The sequence below is a fragment of the Pomacea canaliculata genome, linkage group LG8 (genome assembly GCF_003073045.1).
Source record: "Pomacea canaliculata isolate SZHN2017 linkage group LG8, ASM307304v1, whole genome shotgun sequence".
NCBI classification, from domain to species: domain Eukaryota; kingdom Metazoa; phylum Mollusca; class Gastropoda; order Architaenioglossa; family Ampullariidae; genus Pomacea; species Pomacea canaliculata.
This window is the reverse complement of record NC_037597.1, coordinates 9336053-9348275: the sequence shown is the minus strand read 5'-3', so window position 1 is coordinate 9348275 and position 12223 is coordinate 9336053. Positions and strand designations below refer to the sequence as shown.

General features: G+C 44.0%; 1 long non-coding RNA gene across 1 annotated transcript in view; it reads left to right on the top strand.

Moving 5' to 3' along the window:
- The first annotated feature begins 8473 nt into the window (after positions 1 to 8473).
- The window catches only part of LOC112570376, a 69937-nt gene continuing 66187 nt past the window's right edge, over positions 8474 to 12223 (top strand). The window contains exon 1 of the long non-coding RNA XR_003100625.1: positions 8474 to 9091. This is a non-coding gene — a long non-coding RNA (uncharacterized LOC112570376). The remainder of the gene's footprint in view (positions 9092 to 12223) is intronic.

The following is a 12223-nucleotide window of genomic DNA, read 5'->3' as shown; positions in this document are numbered from 1 at the left end:
ACCACACCTACTTGAACAGAGCTCTGTCTTTAAATGACAGGCGTCAGAGCGCGCGACTCTAATATTTAGAATAAGAACGAGGAGAGTGTGTGTGGATGGAGACTAAGGACATCTTGGCCTTCGCTGACTGTCCTCGCGGTGTTGCTACCTACTGGACCGTTGTTACCTCTTGTACAAGAGACCAAGCAACAGGATTCGCAGCGCACACGTCCTCTTCCGGCTCCCCTCCGATCCATGCTCTTCTCCGCACTTGCATTGGCACTCTGAAATTCGTACACATCAAACAAACACTTCTGGCTTTCTAACCAGATTCCATGTGTATAGTCGAGTCAACTCTGTAATGCGTGCGACGCTCCACACAGTCACGAGGGCAATAGAAGAACAACTTGGGGCAAAATTTGCCATCATACTTGTGTCGCTAGGGGCACGGCAGATTGTATTGACTGTCGCTGTATCGGTGTTTGTCTATCACTGAGCTAGTTCTCACAGTGTTTCTTGTCTCTATGTCCTATTGAGAATACCAGTCTCTCTCTCACACACACAAGTCTCACGCGAAGACAGGCACTACATTTAGAGAATTGTGCTGTATATCATAGCCGAAACATACACGTGTGCTTCGTTTCTGCACAGGCGGCCTTAGGTGTCCAGTCCGCCACACTGGACATGAGAATTTCTGCTGGATCACGTGACAGCTGTCAGCACCACGTTCAGCATCTCCATGTTGTTGGCATAATTAAATCGGGGAGGCAATGCTACAAGCGTTTACTCCTCAAGGTCAGGGCATACGGAGGAGGTGGGATGGGGAAGCGAACCCTGGCGGCTGTCCCTGATGATTTGCGCGAACGAGGGATGGAAAATGTCAAATTGCCTCGACGGAGAGACAACGCACCGTTCATTTATACCTGAACCACATTGAGCAAACAATGGAATTGAGCTCGACACTGAGCAAGCGACGCGTTGCATGTCAAAAATAATCATAAATGGAAAGGGAAGAGAGCAAAAAACTGAAATTTGATAGTTTGAATATTTCAGAGCTAACTAAAATAACTCCCTCACGTGAATGAAAAATAAGTCTCCTGAAGTGACAATCTTGAAGTTTCAACAGTTCCGCTACACAAGTAAATACCTCTCGACACTCCAAGCAAGTCAAAGTTTCTATAAAGTTTTCCATAGAAGAAAGTTCTGTGATGCAGGGAACATCGTCAGTCTCGTCACACACACGTCTTCGACAGCTCACCGCTACAAGGCACGTGCATCATCATGACCCCATCATCGACACAAGTGCGCACACCACACGCCACGAGACCGCGGCATGCCCACAATCCGTTATTCTCCAGCAGTAGAGAATAGGATCGTGCTGGTCGTGAAGGTACACCGACAGGACCCTAGCACAAGACACATTAGTCAAGCTTACTGCGACGACTAGTAGACCCACAATTGGCGTCATTGGAGCAAACATGCGGTGCACCTAGTGAGGCGTCGGCGACCTACCCGTCTCGGACCTTGATCAACCCAAACTGCTCACGGCATCTGATTTAGGTGTCAACATAGGCGTGATTCGATGTCTAGTCGCGCGTGTTTCTTTTTCGCATATATTTTTATTTGATTTTTTTTGTTTATTTCTAGTTTTTATTTTTTTTTTTCTATTTTTTTCTGTTACGTGTATCTTTTTGTTATCTATATTTTACTTATAGCAGGGCTGAGGGTCGGTGTTGATTTATTTTTATTTTTGTATATAAGAGATGCGGGAGGGGAGACGGTGTGATGGGAGGCTGACGTGTCCCCGGCAGTTGGTTGTCCAGACTTGTAAATGGCGGGAGGGGTGGCGGGTAGGGGACATCGTTGACCGGTCAGTTACGAACCTAGAAGCACCTGATAGTCTGTAGTGGTTCCCGGAACGCCAGTCGACTACAAGACATTCACATGTCGAGCGACAAGTGGAGCGTGACACGTGATTACACAGGTAAGTGGCTGCGAGCAGACTGTATTCACAGGTAATTACTTCTGACAGACCGTATCGAGTGCAGGAGCTCGCCCTGTCCCAAGACCGCCTGTCATTTGACTAATCAAGGCCGCCAACTTTAAAAAATCATTTTCGATGATTGTCATACAGCCGCCGGCACTTACCTGCTCACAGGTCGCCAAGATCAAGGTATAGTCACTGACCTCACCTGTAATGTAAACAAAGGCTGTTAACTCATTATCATAATAAAGCGACATGAACGATAGATTACGGGTTTGTTTGTTCGTTTGTTAATTTGTTTGTTTGTGTTTCTTTGGGGGGGTTGTTGGTTTGTTGTTGGTTTTTTGGTTTGTTTGTTTGTTTGTTTGTTTTGTTTTTTTGTTGTGTGTTGTTTGGTTTTTTTTTTTTGTTTTTTTTTTTTTTTTTTTGTAAGGGTAGCGAAACTCTTACTTTATTCGGAAAATGTTTATTTTATATTTTTATTTTCTCATAGCTTGTGAGATGAATAGAGATCAAAGGGTCGGCATACACAGATCCTCTGTCGGAGGAGAGGGTCGTGCCTTAACATGGCGATGTGTTCACAGTTACTGCTTTCTACCTGTGCTTTAGACAGGTGTTGATGGACATGGAGTGAAGGATAAAAAGTGTGTGTGTGCCTGCGTGCGTGCGTGTGCATCTTTGTGTGTGTGTGTTTTTCCACTTTGTGAATTTTCTGGGTTTTTTAAACCTACGAGAACATGAACTGGGCTTTCGTTTATTTGTTTCTTCCTTTGTTTATATTATGAGCTCAGTAAGTGCTCGCAGACGCCTTTCACCGTGATATAACCGTAGTTGCCGGCGTGGCGTACAACTGCAATAAGCAAGCAATCATGGCAGTCACGTGACGGGATGCTATCAGCTTCTGGCAGGCGGCCTGCACAAGACCTGACTGTCCGGGATTAACGTCTTATCGACGTGGTAACGCGAGACGAGAGCGAGCTGTGCTCACCACCCATTGTTGTAAATCACTAATCTAGCCCTGTATTATTTAACAACTTCGTCCTGGGAGGCGGCCGTCAGTCGCTGGCAGCTTCACGCCGTCACGCGGCACGTAAGAGTACGTCCGACGCGGAACGTGAGGCGGCAGAACGGAACAATGGCACTTAGCGGCAACGTGTGTTCATGCGGCGACAAGGCATGTGGCACCTCCGCTTACGCAGGCGTGGCAGCGACGTACTGGCACGTAGCGGCCATCGTTTTCCCATGACAGCGACGTAATGGCACGTAGAAGAAGCGTAATGACATGTCGCGCCATCTTGCTGGCATGTGGCAGCAAATGCTGGCCACGGATCACTCTCAGCCCCCAGGTGCGCACGTGCCCGCGACTCACACGTGAAAATGAGGAGCATATGGTCAGGGGGTTCCCCCCGGGGGGCGTCTCCTCCCCCCCACCATCCTCCTGCTTGTCGTCACTGGGAGATGCTTCTCTCTCATAAACCTGTTAGCGGGCATCTCTTTAGACTGTGGGGCCGAGGCTTTGTTGCTCGACTTCCCTCACCTCCACGAGGTCTTCTTTTGAATCGGCGCCCCTTTTTTTCTTCTCCTCTATCTCTCTCTCAATCCTCTTTCCTTCTTTCTTTTTTCTGCCTTGGTGTGGAGTGTTTTGGCTAACACCGTGCTCCAGGACCCCCCCTCCTCTCTTCACCTCCTCACCCCCGCTCTCTTCCCCCCTTCTTTCTCTTTACCTTTCTCTCTGGGGTATCCTGTCTCCCAGTTGTGGATACCGATTTTGTTCTCACCCTGTTTAACTATCCTTATTTGTCGTTGTTTATATTCTCAACACGAGGCCCGTAGAAACGAGAGCCGCGTGTATTGGCGTGACTGTCGTGGTGGGGATGAGGAAGAGAAGGATGCAGAGCCCATCTGGTTCCCCAACAAAACACTTGGAGTAGGGGACGCCGGTCTCCACTCACCCTGGCAACGTGGCCCCTGTGGAGAATTCCCAGCTCTGGATCAAGTGGTGTCCATGGCAACGAACAACAGCCCGCAACACGAGAAAGATTAAGGTTTCGACCAGTCTGTAAACACTTCGTAAGGATTGTCCGAGCAGAAGATGTCATTAATCCGTCAAAAGCCCTCCTTGTCGCTGATAAATCAGAAAATGTCAAAGTTTGACGATACATTATTAAAGTACTCATAAAAGGGTCAAACAAAGTGAATCTACACACAAAGTTGATTTTTCAAATTTCCTTAAATAAAACACACTCACGGATGCATACAGAAATACACACCTACTATCTCCATGCTTCTTAGTCGAACGCGCGCGCACACACTCTTAGTGTTAGTGCAGGTGGGGAGCAGGTATGATAATAAAGAACAGAGAGGTACTTCACACCATCGTGCTTGTCATCTCCTAAAACTTTGTTGTCGTTTTTTTTTTTTTTGCACCAACAAACATTGTGTCGCAAAACGCTTTATCTACAACCTGCCACAGCCACGTGTCTCATGAAAGACAAATCAGTCAGAATGAGCCGCGAGAGAAGAGGAAATATCATATCGAAATGTTTAATCTTCTCTTTTGAAAATATTCGCGAGCTCGTGGCGCCGTGGATGACAAGACCAGTGGAGTGCCATTCCTGGGTCGCCGCCATGATAACGGTGACGATGGCGGCGGGCAGCTGGCCGGGGCAGGCGCGCTTTGCGCACGTTTGCATGCATTTGCATAATTGATGTTTGCATATAAATACTTCACGTGTAGCCTTGGTGGGTAATGAGCGATAGTGCTTTTCGTCTGACCTGCATAATGTTGTGCCAATGCAAACCTTTTGTTCTCATGCTAATGTTGACACAGACTTCAAAACATGTTAGCATCCAGCCTCCTCCCTCTCGTGCTCATCAGCTCCTCCTTCCTCCGGGCCTGGCTGCTGTCGCTAAAGTCAACATCAACCTCCTGAAACACTTTATTTCCTTTTCTATTAACAGTAGTAAATATCTGTTTTGTACAGGCTTTAGTATAAAACATTTTTAGTGAAGGGTAAACGGCTTAGTAAAGAGAAAATAAATTAAAAAATATAAGGTAGGAGGTAGACCGCTGAGTTCTTCACAAACAAAATAAACATTCTCTCTCTCTACCCTGCTCCTTTTGGGCATGTTTCTCTTTTTGTTTACTTCAAGAGAAGGACGACAAACAAAATTAAACATTCCGAGAAAAGAAAAAAGTGTGTAGCTACAAAGGTACAACAACAACAACAACAACAACAACAGCAACAACAACAACAACAACAAAGCGTTTATAAGGTTGCCTCTGCTATCCGAAGGTTGCCCATTTATTCGAGCTATACATCCTTCAACCTTCATTTGTGTGGGAATGCATGCAAACTTGGAGTACTTGTATAAAATGGAGATTTCTACATGTCAAACTGTCCGTTGCTTTGTCAGTAAAAACAACTTACCACAATACCACACGCAATATATTAAGAGCTTCTGCATATTTACTATAAGTTATTTATTCTATTTTCTTATGCTCTCTAAAATTTCTTCAACACGAGTTCATTTCACAGTTTCTTTTTCTTGATTACAAAAGTACAGAAGGAGTTACCTAAAATTTCATTTCTTCTATAATAATATTTCTAACCAAGTACTCTTTACACAAATCTAACATAAAAACAATTTCATTTAATTTCTTGGATTTTACTTCAAAAACATCTTTTAAAGAGTAATTCACTTTTCAGTGTTGTTGAGTCCATTTTTGACAACACCTGGTTCATATTTGTTCACATTTAGTATATTATAATATTATATTAGTATATGATAATTGATTTTTGAGCATTTTCTTTTGGATAGTATGTTAAGGAGAATTGTAGCGACGTGGTGTTGTGATCAAAAACATTATTATGAAGACAAAGATGATAAATCCATCAACTAATGAAATCTGATCGCAGGTATCAGCAAATAGTTTTATGTGACAAACCTGTTTATGACACGACACGGGCTGTGGACAGATTTATACAGCATCCACTAAATATTTAGCTTGCAGCTGATGGCGAGTCGGGGAAGGACAAAAGCGATGATAATGATTCTGATAATATTATACTTTCGTTTATTAATGTAACTCCTCTCTTCCGTACGCGCCATCTAACACGTGTGTGAAATAGTCTGATATTTAAATCGTGAGTAGAAACACGAAGTGGACAGTATTGAGCATTAAAGTGTTTATTATGATGACATATTGTTGTCACATTTTGTTGAGGTCTCGTGTTATCCTCCTGAAATCAAAATGGCGGCGGGTGTGGATGGCGGAGTTCGTGTTGCGCGGGCAGTAAACGTAACGTTCAGCGGCGGACGTTGAACGTAGTCCGTCCTGCACTTCCGTCTCCGCCAGATGCTGTGAAGGAAGCAGACGCCATGATGTTCTGACGCGCGTCAACGTGAGTCTTGGGGCGAGATTCTCCCGCCTGTCAGCAGCTTGTTATCTGCTGGCCGTGGCGTGCGGCGCCCCCAGTCACGTGGCTCCCCCGGCTATGGGTGTGTTTTCCTAGCCGCTTGTTTAGTTCACCTTTCTGCCTGGCGAATACCTTCCGCGTTCCACCCGAGGTAATTTCAGGTGTGGCATTCAGCCTTCTCCTCACTGCGACCTTGAGTCCCAGACCTCGGAGATGCCATGTGCTACGGTGCGGCCACGTAGTGGCTGGAATGTCAGACCTTCTCCACACATCACGTAAGTTGGTCCTATTTTGGCAGGTTATCGTGGAGACAAAGGAGAAAAGAGATGGAGGAATAAACGAGTGGGGAATGGATGGCAACATGTGCTCATGAAGAGCAGAAAGCTTGAAGCTCTGCTCAAACGTTATCATCGTCTCTCTCTCTCTCCACCATTATCGTGGTTCTACTCTGTGTCTAATGGAATAGAGAGAAAGTCGATAGAAGCGAATCACAGAGGCCCAACCTCGTCTGGACCGCAGTGATGCAAGGAAACGGCTCTTGATTGATGGAGGTTGGAGTTTTTGGAGGTTGATTTTGCTCCACACTAGAGCTGTTTCGTGTTTTTAGTTTTGTTTTTTGTTTTTTTTTTTAATCTTAATTGACGTTTGGCAGATAAGAAAATCCCTTTTTCTTCAACGACGGGGACGAAAGGTAGCCAGCACTGGGGTACAATGGATGTAAGGCTTATCTCGCAACTGCCCAGTTCCCTCAACACTCGGCGTGCGACACTGAGTCGCACTCACTGCTCAAGGCTGGCTTATCTGCTGGAAATAGAAACCTACCTTGACTAATAATCCTTGTGTATGTGTGCTACACCACACAAATAAAAACATAGCCAGAAGCTAAAGAACTCAACTAGGGTTCATCATCACTTTATTCTGCAGTTACTGATCTCTTTTCAATAGTGTAACGGATGGTTGAAAACTCATCCTGATCTTTTTATGTATTTAAAAAAAAGTTAGTATCCACCTTGGTTAAATGATGATTTAAGGAACAGTTTACATCAAAATCCCTTAAAGAACGAGTTTTAGGATATTCTAGTTTCTTTTTTTTCTGATATGGTGGATGCAGTGCTTCTGCTAAGGCTAAATTCTTTGGGGTCCCAGGGACCCCTTCTTCAGATTTTTAAGGGGTCCCTGTTCTTTGCCCACATTTGAAGGGGACCCCATTGACGAAAATTGAAGGGTCCTCCGAACTTTTAATGCGTACTGTACGCAATTTTTTTGCGTAAGCAGAAGCCTTGGTGGATGCTTCGGTATTGAAACTGAAAGCTCGAGAGGATGTGATATAAAGCTTCCAAAGGTCTAAAGGCATGAAATTCTTACATTATTTTTGTTCAAAAAACTAAAAATTGACTGTAATTTTAAGGTCTATTACATCAAATAGCACTGTTTTAACTATACTTGTAACATGATAACTATAAGAAAATCTGTGAGATAACATAAAATATAACCCTCTAAACCTGGTTTTTTCCTCAAAATGTGCGTTTTGCACCAGCTGTGATATTGTACTGAAGCAAGGTGACTTTTAATGTGTACTGCTCAGTCACATTTGACAGGAGTATGCAGGTCATCCCCAGGAGCAAGTAAAGAATACAGAAAATGTTTTTCCCGGATGTTTGTAGGGTGCTTCGTGCTCCCTATATGTTCTGATGAAAAAACTATGAAAAAGCAATTGCACAATGAAGAAAAAATAGAATTTATAATATAACAATAGATTGATCCGCCATTAAACTGTGAACACCAAGAAATCAGCAGTTGTACAGACAACAATGATTGTGCAAGTCGGATTATAATTTCTGTAACCGTCTGTAATCATTATTAATGTACGAGATCATGTTAACGAAAATATGATTTTAAAGAGCACATTTTTTTCCAGTATTTATCGAGCCTGCTCCAAATGTTACAAATAATATCGTCCTTACCAGTTCATTAATCATCATTTGCTCCTTTTAGCAGAACTTTTGCCCCACCCCACCTCCCCTGATTCCTCCTCCAACTCCTTACTAAGCTTTCATTAGTGTATTGAAGGTGTGCTCAGCCCCGACTGTCTACCTCCTACATTTACTGACTTCTCAAGCAGATACCCGGCTTATCGTGTTCTTGCTCTGATTCACCCGAGAGAAGAAAACAAGGTTAAAGTGGGTCACGACCTTTAGAAGACCTACAGGGAACTTGAAGAGGCGAAAATATAAAGCCAGAGATGTGGAGTGGCAGAAGAAGGAGAGGGCACATTATTGCAGGGTGTATTTTTAGGATTGGAAATTGGTGTGGAGGGCTGCAGAGGTGGCCCCATCCTGTTGTAATCATTTGACTGGCGCTGAGTCATGCGTAAAAATAGCATCGCCCCTCCGAGCCTCGTGTGACATCAGCATCCCACTTGGACAGATGCTAACGAAATGCTTCAGGCGGGTGTAAAAGAAAGGTATACAGCGTCTTGCTTGTAGTTACCTGAGGTTTTAACACCTGGGCGGAAGCCGTATCTGTTGCTCGGGATACGAAAATTTCAGGATAAAGAAACTGTGTGTTTATGCATGTTTGTGTGTGGGTACGGGGTGGCTGCCACTGTCAGGTGTGTGGGGGTGGACTTGGAGTCACGGATACTACCTACCTGTCGACGTGAGATTCCACTGACTGAGTCTACGTCACTGGTCAGACCTGGCTGCAGGTAAGTTCAGGTGTGTGAAACGGCGAGATCAAAGAGGTGAATCCTCCACGCGGATCTGACGCGAGGTGAACGGACGTCTGTCTGTTAAATGAAAGGCCTCTCCTTGTCCGATCCCTTCCCCTGGGCCCATCCTTCCGTCCCACTCCAATTTCTGTCTGTTTCCGCCATTCTTCGTTCACTCTCCTCCGATCGGGTTGCTTCCAAGATGAAAAGTAAATAAATGAAGAGGAACGGACTTCTCGTGTTCTTTAGGCTGGATGTTACGGTGACGTTGTTTTTGTTGTCCTGTTGTGATTTCTGCTCGCGGAGATAATCGGCTGTCCCAGAATGAATCACAAACGAAGAGCTACATGGAGACAAAGAATGCAGAAGAAAAAGAACAACCGAATCGCTGCTACAGCCTCCACCCGTCGATCGTGCGGAGGTCGGGGCTCGAATCCCGCGCCAGTGCTGTGGGTTACGGGGGGACTGCGTTAGGGTGACACCGGCATGGTTACCGAGTTCATTAAATACCGTAATGATGTCATGTCTACAAACGTAGTTTACCTGTTGCAATTATTTTTATTATTTATAATTTTTGTATTAAAACTATTCTGCATACTACCAAGAAAATAAGCTCGGTTCCTGCTTGCGGGAAAACTGTCGTCTGCTTGACGGCGTCTAGGAGACTCGCTCGCGCATGCGCAGTGGCTGATTATTACGGTTACTAACCAGTCCACCCACGTGTCATACAAATTGACAATTGAATGGACTCACCTTGCAAAATGCTACAGGCGGCTTAAAACACTAGAAATGACATGAAATATAATTAAAATGTTATGTACCGTGTAGCTTTCCAAGATTGCAAACATTTTCTTTTTTTAAGTTTCACGTTCCGTCAACATCGGTTTCATTATTGTAAACAGAAGGGAAAAGGCGAGAGTTCAGAGAAAAACATCTCTATCACTGTTATGAGCGAGAAACTCAAATTATTTCACAGAAGTATTTACCCAGTCTTTTCCCCAAAAGTACAATAAAAATATTATATTTTGTATTTTTGTTTATAAATGGATCTGGCTTTATGAAAGGCTTATTCGATTTGTATGATGTAGCACCATGTATGATGATGCATTGGTAAAACAAAGAACAAATTAGGTAAATAAGTAAGAAAAGGAAACTTTTCATAGGAATAAAGTATAAAGGGAAACTTGCTTTGTATAGGTCACAAATATATCGGAATCGTTCATCGTTACATATGATCATTTATATCATTACACTTTTTTATTTTACAGATGATGAGTATTTTGTGACTGACTCAGTGACCTACTCAAATAGTTTTGATCATAATTATATAACGTTTTCGTGAAAAAATGTCAAAAATAAATTTACAGCCAGCATATAATGTTTATAAACGGGACTAACAACTATAGATGGTAAATTGTTACATATGGTTTATTTTGTCAAAGATTTTTGAACATCAATGCTTTATAAAGTACAAAACATAAATATGAGGCCAAAATCATGCGGAATTCTCGTACGAGTGCAGATGAGAATGTGTTCCACACCCCACACCCCGCATACTCCTACACACTCCTCAACATTCCCACACACTCCTACACACTCCTACACACTCCTACACACTCCCACACACCCCTACACACTCCCACATACTCCTACACACTCCCATAAACTCCTGCACACTCCTACACACTCCCACACACTCCTACACACTCCCACATACTCCTACACACTCCTACATACTCCTACACACTCCTACACACTCCTCCAACTCCCACACACTCCTCCACACTCCTACACACTCCCCCACACTCCTACACACTCCTACACACTCCCCCACACTCCTACACACTCCTCCACACTCCCACACACTCCTACACACTCCCACACACTCCTACACACTCCTACACATTCCTCCACACTCCTACATACTCCTACACACTCCTACACACTCCTACACACTCTAGACACTCCTACACACTCCCACACACTCCTACACACTCCTACACACTCCCCCACACTCCTACACACTCCTTCACACTCCCCACACTCCTACACACTCCTCCACACTCCCACACACTCCTACACACTCCCACACACTCCTACACACTCCTACACATTCCTCCACACTCCTACATACTCCTACACACTCCTACACACTCCTACACACTTCTAGACACTCCTACACACTCCCACACACTCCTACACACTCCTACACACTCCCACACTCCTACACACTCCTACAACTCCCCCACACTCCTACACACTCCTCCACACTCCCACACACTCCTACACACTCCACACACTCCTACACACTCCTACACATTCCTCCACACTCCTACATACTCCTACACACTCCTACACACTCCTACACACTTCTAGACACTCCTACACACTCCTACACACTCCCTCGCAAAACGCTCGCCATCCGCCCCACACTTTCCGTTTCGCGTTCGCATTCCAACAAACATAACAATAAACATCAGGTTTGTGACTCTTCACGAATGATTATTTAAAGTGGAATTCATTGTAGCTGAAAGTTTTTGACCATCAACATTCTTGGCAGAAAGCAAGAGGTCTTCAGTGTAGTGTGTTCACAGACTCGCAACAAAACAAAAAACTAAGTAAATAAGTGTTAACTGTGCGTTAAATTGTTTAGCTGTTGGTGAAACTGCGTGTGGCAAAACCTTAAAGTATAATGTAAACATCGAGAGACAACGGCAGTATCTTCTTTGTTTATCTCTTTGTGTACTGCGACTGTCATGTACTTCAGTGTGACCCCATCTTCACCGTGGAACTGACTTTCTCAATAAAACGAACTAATGAGAGGCTTTTTTGATAGCCCCGGCTTTTAATGATGAATAACATGAATAATTTTAATTTTGAAATGAATAGAATGAGTATAATGAATGTAATGACGGAAGCTGTGTGAGTGAAAACGAGAAGTAGAGAAAGTCAGGTTAGGCTGATACCATCACTAAATCAACAAGGGTCACGTGACATACACGTAGAATATCCAATAAAGAAGTCGTACTACAATACTCCAACTCTACTCATACGGATTTTGGGAAAATCTGAAATGTTGTGGAATAAAATTGAATGCTGTCATATCTCATTGTCAAAAGGTTCAATGCA